Source organism: Octopus bimaculoides, chromosome 21, assembly GCF_046866305.1.
Source record: "Octopus bimaculoides isolate indiv1 chromosome 21, ASM4686630v1, whole genome shotgun sequence".
NCBI lineage: Eukaryota > Metazoa > Mollusca > Cephalopoda > Octopoda > Octopodidae > Octopus > Octopus bimaculoides.
This window is the reverse complement of record NC_142948.1, coordinates 4919776-4929775: the sequence shown is the minus strand read 5'-3', so window position 1 is coordinate 4929775 and position 10000 is coordinate 4919776. Positions and strand designations below refer to the sequence as shown.

The following is a 10000-nucleotide window of genomic DNA, read 5'->3' as shown; positions in this document are numbered from 1 at the left end:
TAGATTTTATTTATATTATTATTTAATTGAATGCCACGCATCCATTTCCAATTAAGTTTTTCTTATGATAGATCCCTGACCACTACATTTATATTTTATTTCTCCTTGTTTCTCTCCTTATTTCTTCCTGTGTTCCTTTCAATTGAAGAGCGTAGGCTCGAAACGTTAAAGACTTTCTCTTTTCCCGAGCATTAAACTAATACATCCATTTGTTGTTTACACCACCTGCCCTTGTCTGTTGTTTTTTTTCGCAAATTCTCCCATATATATATATATATATATATATATATATATATTATAGTATATCTCATGCGTAGAAATAGATATATGACTGATACTGTTCAATTTAGATCTTCATGTAGATTATCATCATCCAATTTGCTGCCAATATAGTGGTTTATCATAATTTCTCACGAGTGTGTATGTTTGTTTGTGTCTCTTGTTATGAAATCACATAATAGTTGTAGAAAGGAATGTGGCTGCAGCCATACAAGCTGAGTCATTCATTTCCAGTATGCTGCAAAAATATGTCTGGCCACGGGGAAATATCACTTTGCTTGGAAACAGCTGAGGTTTGGTGACAGGAAGAGGGCATCCAGCCCTAAAACGACTACCTCAGTTATCTCCATCTGACCTATTCGGGCATAGAAAAGTGGATGTTAAAATGATGATGATTATGATGGTATGTTTCTGATGGGTTATATACTTCTTAAAAGTTTGAACATATAACAAGTATAGCTAATATCGTTACTGCTGACTAAACATATGTAAAGGTTTGAAATTTTTGAATAAACTTTCTCTCTCACATGAACGCAAATACACATGGATACAAACATACATATATACATACATAAATGCATAAACAGACATGGATACACCCATTCAAACGTATATGTATACATACATAAATACAGACACAAGCAGACACAGATACACATAAACATACAAACACACATCCATACATATATATATGTATACATACATACAGACCTAAATACCTACATAAGTAGATGTGCACACACATATAGTGAAGAGACATATATGAAAACATGTTTGCTTCTAATATCTGTCAAGTATGAAATAAAGAAGTACAGGTGTAAGTTTAAGGGAAAAAAACCTCATTACCCAAAGCTAACACTACATGGATCAACGAGCTTACTGGCTGTCGAGTCTTTTAAATTATTTCTCATCTAAAGGCAGACATATTTTATCATTGAAATGGCTGCAGTGAGAGAAGGAAAAAGAAGAGAGAGCAGAGAGAGGGAGCTTATTTCTAATTATGATATTAACACATTTAATGTTTGCAGCATTTCTCTGCGATATTGTAAATGGAAATAGATGAAAAGATAAAAGTAAAGGAATAAATAAATGAAATTCAGTGAATTTCAAAGGAGATCTTTGTAACTGTGTTGAGAAATTATTTGTAAACATATGTCTGGCAGCCTTGTTTTATGTAACAGAAATTTCAGATACTTCACAGAAGTCATTCACTTAACAAAAATTGTAGCAACAACTAAATAATAATAATAATAATAATAAACATACTGGTGCTAGAGCATAACATACCAGACCTAGCAGTGGTGGACAAGAGGTACCACATATGCTGTATAGTTGATGTTGTATGACCCTTAGACCCACGAATAGTCAAGAAGGAAGGCAAAAAGATAGATAGATACAACCCTCTTGAGTACGAAATAGCCCAGCTATGGACAATGAAGAAGGTGAAGATGATGCCAATAATTGTTGGGTCTTTGGGAACAGTATCAGAAGGCATCAAGAGGAATATAAGGGAAATTGGAATAGAGTGCCCAGTAGAACTGTTACAAAAGGTTTGCCTCCTTGGCATGACCAGAATAATCAGGAAAGTATTAGATGGTGGAAAAGAATGGATAGCATGGTACTGTAGGCTACGGGTAGCAAGTCTGCTATGCTTGCAAGACTCTAGGAGATGCAACAAAACCTGTGATAAAGAGAAAATAATAATCCTTTCTCCTAAAGGCACAAGGCCTGAAATTTGTGGGGAAGGGACCAGTCGATTACATCAACCCCAGTGTTTCACTGGTACTTAATTTATCAACCCTGAAAGGATGATAGGCAAAGTCGACCTCAGCAGAATCTGAATAATAATGATGATGATGATGATGATGAAAATGATAATGATAATAATAATAATTATTTCTTTATTGCCCACAAGGGGCTAAACATAGAGGGGACAAACAAGGACAGACAAAGGGATAAAGTCGATTACATCGACCCCAGTGCGTAACTGGTACTTAATTTATCGACCCCGAAAGGATGAAAGGCAAAGTCGACCTCGGCGGAATTTGAACTCAGAACGTAACGGCAGACGAAATACCGCTAAGCATTTCGCCCGTCGTGCTAACGATTCTGTAATAATAATAATCCTTTCTACTAAAGGCACATCGACCCCCAGTATTTCACTGGTACTTAATTTATTGACTTCGTGAAAGAATGAAAGGCTAAGTCAACCTCGGCAGGGTCTGAGCTCAGAACTCAAAGATGGATGAAATATTACCGAACATTTTGCCTGGCAAACTAATGGTTCTGCCAGCTCGCCACCTCAATAATAATAATAATAATAATAATAATAATAATAATAATAATGACAATAATAATAATAATAACAATAATAATAATGACAATAACAACAGTAATGATAATACGGATAATAATAATAACAATAACGTTAATATACGTACGTAAAGAAATAAATAGAAGATGCATGGTGTCAAAGAAATAAAAACAAAAGGAAGAATTCAATTAACTTCAAATATTTGCCAACAAACCAAAATACAAACCTCATAAAAGAGGTTTTTGATCTCTGGTTTTGGATGATTCCAAGATATCTCTCCTCTGTCTTATCACTTCCTTTGTGTAAACTATCTTTCTTCAGCTAATGTAGCCTTTGATATCAAGTTGGCCTTGCAGATAAAAATACGACTGTTGCTCAACACGGATAAATACACACACACACACACACACACACGTGTGTCTGTGTGTGTGTATTGCAGTAGTGTGATGTGTGTCTGGGGAATCTTCAGCCAAATATGTTTGGTTACGTACACGATCAATATGAGGCTTTAGTTTTGGATTATTTATATATAAATAATAAAGATAGGCACAGGTGTGGCTGTGTGGTAAGAAGCTTGCTTCCTAACCTCATGGTTCTAGGTTCAGTCCTACTGTGTGTCACGTTCAGCAAGTGTCTTCTACAAGAGCCACAGGCTGACGAAAACCTGGTGAGTGGATTTCAAAGACGGAAACTGAAAGAAGCCTCTTCTGTATATGTGTGTGTATGTGTGTGTACATGTATTATTGCATATGTCTGTGTTTGTGTCTGTTTGTCCCCAACCAACATCTGACAACTGGTGATGGTGTGTTTATGGATGGAGGCTGATGAAGGAGCCAAAGTCCAGAAATGTGGCGGCATATATGCCCATTACTCGTTTTTCATCTTTGATCTCATTGTTGCTTACATCAGGAATCTAGGATGCGAAAGAATGTAACAAAAGTCAGTACTGCTTATAATTTCTAAAAAAATTCTGCAGAGATGACCTTAACATGTGATTTAATAGCACTGCTAACACAGTAGGACACACTATTAACATTTAATATACTTTGTAGGATATTATGGTTGCATAACGAAATACTGTGTCCCTACAAAGCATTAACTTTTATGTATATTCATGTGTGTTAATTTCTGTTTGTGTGTGTTTTATGTGCCATAACATAGCAGTTCAATAGACAGAGATCACTAAAATAAACAAAAGTTACAAGACAAATACTGGGGTTGACATGATAAGTTAAATCCCTGCAAAGCTGTAATCTAGGGTGAAGTGCCATATCCAGCACTCTTCACCATGGCCACCTGGTTTTTGAACTCAAACTCATCAGTGTTGTAAATATTTTGAATCCGTACAGTAGATGTACAGTGATGTTTTTTCTGTTTGTTTGTTTTTGCTGTTGTTGTTGTTGTTGTTGTCCTCTTCTGTCCAGGAGACAATAAGTGATATCTTGAGGAATGTTGCAGTGGAAGAACTCTGTGAGGATCTTGGGTAATGACATGAGTAGGGAATGGTATGGAGGGAAAAGAGGATGAGAGAAAGAGATGGGGGAACAGAGAGAAAGAGAGAGAAAAATATAGGGAGAGAGAGAGACACACATGCATGCACACATACACACACAAACTGGGAATGATATGGAAGGAAAAGACAGAAAGAGACAGAGACATGGAGAGAGTTGGATCGATTGATAGAGAAAGAGACAAACAGACAGTGATAAATGAAAAGAGAGAGATATGGGAGGAAAAGAGAGAGAGAGAGATATGGGAGGAAAAGAGAGAGAGAGAGATATGGGAGGAAAAGAGAGAGAGAGAGATATGGGAGGAAAAGAGAGAGAGAGAGATATGGGAGGAAAAGAGAGAGAGAGATATGGGAGGAAAAGAGAGAGAGAGAGATATGGGAGGAAAAGAGAGAGAGAGAGATATGGGAGGAAAAGAGAGAGAGAGAGAGAGATGGGAGGAAAAGAGAGAGAGAGAGAGATATGGGAGGAAAAGAGAGAGAGGGAGATAAAGCAAGGCTGAGGCACAAAGGTAGATAGATAGATACATGGAGGGAGAAAGAGAAACAACAAACATAGAGACAGATATAGAGAGAGAAATAGGGAGAGGAAGAAAGAGACTATCAGGTACAGAATGAGAGAGAGAAACACACATAGAGAGAATGATATGGGAGAGCAAGAGAGAGAGAGAGAGAGAGAAGAGGTCAGAGAGAGAGTCATTGACAGACAGATAGAGGGAGAAAGAGAGAGGGGGAGGAACAAGCAGAGAGTGAAGGACACATGAACAGAGAATGATATGAGAGGAAAAAAGTGAAGAGAGAGAGAGAGAGAGAGAGAGAGAGAGAGAGAGCGAGAGATAGAGGGAGAGATGGATACAGAGAGAGAGAGAGAGAGAGTGGGGTGGGTGAGGAGCATGATGAGAGAAGCAGAGATTGTAGAATTGTATGTAAGATGGTCAAGGAGAAAGAGAAATAATAAAACTAATAATAAAAATGGGTAAATCTCAATAAAAATGGACTAAATTCAAAATGGTGGTCCTTATTGCAATCCTCTCTTATTGATTCCCCTTCATTGATTAATTTCTCTTTAACAATGGCTTTTGTTTCATGAAATTGCTGGAAACAAGCACAGCTTTAGTATTTTTATCATTATCATTGCTGTTGTTGTTGTTGTGGTTGTTGTTTCTGCTTTTGTTGAGGTTTTGTTTTTGGTCTTGTTTGTTCTTCTTTTGTTTTTGTTGTTTGTTTTTTTTGGGGGGTTTTTTGTGGTGGGGGTTCATTTAAAAATGAATTTTTTAGGGTGGGTGGGTGGGGGGGTGGAAAAAAGGAAGAGGCGTAGTGGGAGGGTCGCATTTATTATATTTTATTTTGCTCTGCAGAAATTAGTTTCCATATGAAAAGAAATGATGATGATGGTGGTGGTGATGATGATTATTATAAGGACACTGATGATGTTGATGAAGATACTAATGATGATTGTGCTGATGGTAGTGATGATGATGATGATGTTCATGATGATGCTTATGATAATTGTGGTGGTGGTAGTGATGATAATGATGATGATGACGGTGGTGGTGGTGGTGGTGGCGATGGATGTAGTGATGATTATGATGGAGATGACAATGACACATGATGATGATGATGACGATGATTATAAGGATGCTAATGATGTTGATGTTGATGATGTTGATGCTAGTGATGATTGGTGATGATGATGATGGTGGTGGTGGTGGTGGTGGTGACAACGACAATGATGGTGGTGATGGATGTAGTGATGATTATGATGATGATGTTGATGTTGACAATGGCTTTAATGATGATGACGATGATGATCATTATCACTCTTTATATTGTTACTGATATTGCAGCCATCGTTATCTATGATAATTACAACAACAACAACAACAACAACAATAATAATAATAATAATAATAATAATATTAATAATGATAATGTTGATGATGGTTATTAATCCTCTTCACATCTTGATTGTCATCCTCATCTTCTATGAATTTGTTCTGCTTGTGATCTGCCATCGGGGCGAGAACGAGAAGAACGAGAGAAATCATGATCGGAGTTTTAATAATGTCAACCAGTGACAACAACAACTTTGGCCGCAACAACCAACACCAAACAAAAACAAAAAAAAAAAAATACTGTGAAGACCTAAGCGTTTACCAGTACTGTTGCAACAACAACTACCACCACCACCACCACCACCACCACAACTACAACTTCAACCCTGACAGCAGCAACAATCAGTGCTACAAAAGCAAACATCACTACTACCACCTCTACCACACCAACAACAACAACAGCAACAGTAAAATCAACCGCCATGACCAGTGCTGGTGCTATGGTATAAATAATTACTTCATCATCATCATCATCACCATCATCATTGTCATCATGGTTATTTTATGCACTTCATTAGCTTACAGTTGTTTCTGCTATAAGATGCAGTGGATGTATAGTTGAGTGCATGAGTAACACCATATGACTTCATCAGAGCCTCAGACATAAAGTGATCTGTGCATGCATGTGTGCATGTGTTTGTGTGTGTGTGTGTGTGTGCATGTGTGTGTGTGTGTGTGTGTGTGTGTTATTCTTCGAAAATATGGTTAACTTCTCCAGAATTATTAAAAGAGCTGTAGAGTATAAACATATATGTAAATATCTTTGTGTTAGAAGATGTTTCACCTCCCCAAGGCAGTTCTTTGGAGACATAAATAAATATGTTTGGTAAAAATCCTTTAAATTATTAAAGAGATGGAAGGACAAATTTAGCAGGAGAGGGAGGTGAGACATTTTCAGGTAATGGAAGGCATGTTGCAGAATACACAGAGAGGGGGAGGAGGTTTTAATTAAGGGGATGCTGGAGAGACACATTGTAAAATAAATGACGAGAGGGCTGGAAGGGGACAGATCAATGATCAATGGCTGTTACCAACTTTGTTTATGTATCCAATATTTATAGTCCAGTTGAAATGGTAAAATTAATTAGAAATTTAAATTAACCAAATCAATTAGTAGCCATGAGTCAGAATAAGCTAAAGGTTGTTTTTCATAATTGAATATCTCAAAAGGAAAGCAAAGGCATCGGGACTTTAATTTAGTTATTTAAATATTTAATGATTATTTGTATTAAGAAATATGTAAATTTTATATCAACTGCAACGAAAGGTGGGTGGTTTCATGACATTAAAGGGGCACAGTCCTGTTTTAGAAATTACAAGGCATATTTTAGATATATGTTATACTTTAATACTCCCTTCTATAATAGACACAAGGCCTGAAATTTGTGGGGAGGGGACTAGTCAATTACATCGACCCCAGTGTTTCACTGGTACTTAATTTATCGACCCCGAAAGGATGAAAGGTAAAGTCGATCTCGACGGAATTTGAACTCGGAATGTAGTAATGGGCAAAATACTGCTAAGCATTTCACCTGGTCTGCTAATAATTCTGCCAGCTCACCACCATAATAATAATAATAATAATAATAATAATATTAAGGGAGATGGGTTCTGTTAGTCGTTAAAGTCAAGGTGCCACACAGTGGGACTGAACCTGGAATGATATGGTTGGAAAGCAAACTTCTAACGACATAGCTACACTTGTACCTATATATATATATATATATATATATATATATATATAGGGGTGCATGAGTGGCTGTGTAGTAAGAAACTTACTTCCCAACCACATGGTTCTGAGTTCAGTGTCACTATGTGGCACTTTGAGCAAGTGTCTTCTACTATAGATTTGGGCCGATCAAAGCCTTGTTAATGGATTTGGTAGATGGAAACTGACAGAAGCCTGTCGTGTGTGTGTGTCTGTGTGTGTACAAATCTGTGTAGGTATTTTAGTCTCCTTGTCTTGACATTGTATGATAATCGTAAATGAGTGTCACTGTCATACAAGCAGTAGGAAATCAGCCTCAGTAAGATCCAGGTAACCCATGCAAACATGGAAAAGTGAATGTTAAACTAATGATGATGATGATATTGTATATAAACGTATGTCTGTGTGTTTTCTTAATTTTTATGCTATTTTATTATTTTATTTTATGAATACTTATTTTTTTTATTTACCATTATATATATATTTATATATATATATATATATATATATATATATATATATATATATATATATATATATATTGGTAAATACTGACATGTATATGTGTGTGTTTTGTTAATTTCTACATATTTTTTCTTCCTCTTTGTTTTCCTTTTCAAGTTAGCATTGGTCAGGATTGTCTTTTCATTTTTACCTATAAAATTATTTTTGCTTTCCCTCCCTATTTTTTGTAACACACACACACACACACATTGCTATAATTAATTCATTAACTAAAAGTTTTCATAATTAGTCCTAATGTATTTCTTTTCTTTTTCTCTTTTCCAGGTAAGTGCAAACCATATCTTAAAGTTTTGATTTTAACCTGGGCAGTAATTAATAAATCCAGGTAAGTATGAATTTCAGCTTTAACCCATAAGAAGAGATTCTGCAGATGGTAAAGGCTTTTAGAGTTGTCCCAGATCTTAACCAATATCTATAAATGTTTTATTCTTTTATTTGTTTCAGTCATTTGACTGTGGCCATGCTGGAGCACCGCCTTTAGTCAAGCAAATCGACCCCAGGACTTATTCTTTGTAAGCCTAGTACAATATTTACCTGCAGTTTTTTGTAGATTTGTATGTGCTTGAGGATCCAGTTCCAAAACCGAATTATTTTAAAAAGAATTATCTGATTAGCACAGATTAGACAGGTTATCCCAGTCTGAGTTAGTTCTGCTCTTGTTTGGAATCACTGCCCTCTCTCTCCTACATGAGTTCAAGAACTACATCTTGCTTTCACATTGAAGTTCTGTTTTGGTTTCATAATTCTAACCACTTTACAGAATGTACTAGGTAAACCTGTACACAGTCTCTAGTGGCACCAACATCAGAGAGGTCACCATGTCCTTGGCACATATGAATAAACTTGCACATCCACGAGTGCAAATTTATTGATGTATGCACACAGTTCACAAATGTGTGTGTGTGTGCATGCAGATGTCAACCAGGAACCCCAAGAGATCCCTTTACTTACAGAAAAAGAAGCCTTAACATTTTGTTAGTGAGTGGCTTGAAACTTGTAAAGGAAAAAAAAAAGCAATTATTTAAATTAGATCCCAAAGGAAAATACACACAAACACACACAGAAACACAGACACATGCATAATTTAAGCAAGGAAATATCAAAGACCAGATGGGACTTGTCTGTTTGAGGATGTTACAGGTGTGAAAATATTTCACTTTCATGCGATTCTTTACATTTTATTTATCTGTGAATTAGGAGGTGATTCAGTACAAATTCCATTGTCATTTATCGCTACATGTTTCACACAACACACAATTCACTCCTCCTTCCCCCTCCTTCTACTCCTCCTCCTCCTCCTCCTCCTACTGCTGCTGCTGCTTCCTCTTTCTCTAAATATCTTTTGATTCTAATTCATTCATGTAGCTCCTTGGGCAAGTCTCACCTTTTATAGTTCATGGCTTATGAAAGTCTTATGAGTGAATTAAGTGGACAGAAACTGTGGGTTTGCTTGTCATACATATGGGTGCATAACTACCCTTAATTGTGTGTCTGTCGATTTGTCAGTCACTCAAAGCAAATATAAATCTATAAGGCACAGTATGTAAAAAGTAGATTTCATATATGTTTCAAGATCCAGTTTCCAAAAAGAATTCTGTAACTTTTTCTCAAAAGTTTACAAATTCTTACAACACCAACATCACATATATATTTGTGTGTGTGTATAAAAATATATGTAAGCCTAAATGTGGGGCCCTGTTTAAGCTTGAGAAAAGGGGTTGATTTGTTTGACTAAACCCTTCAAATTGGTGCTCCAATATGGCTGATTTGGG

General features: G+C 36.3%; 2 long non-coding RNA genes across 2 annotated transcripts in view; both read left to right on the top strand.

The window, feature by feature from the left end:
• The window catches only part of LOC149131480 (uncharacterized), a 520436-nt gene that overhangs the window by 350085 nt on the left and 160351 nt on the right, over positions 1-10000 (top strand). The gene's annotated exons all lie outside the window — the stretch shown is intronic.
• Positions 1-10000, top strand: part of LOC149131481 (uncharacterized) — a 260458-nt gene that overhangs the window by 174767 nt on the left and 75691 nt on the right. The window lies entirely within an intron of this gene.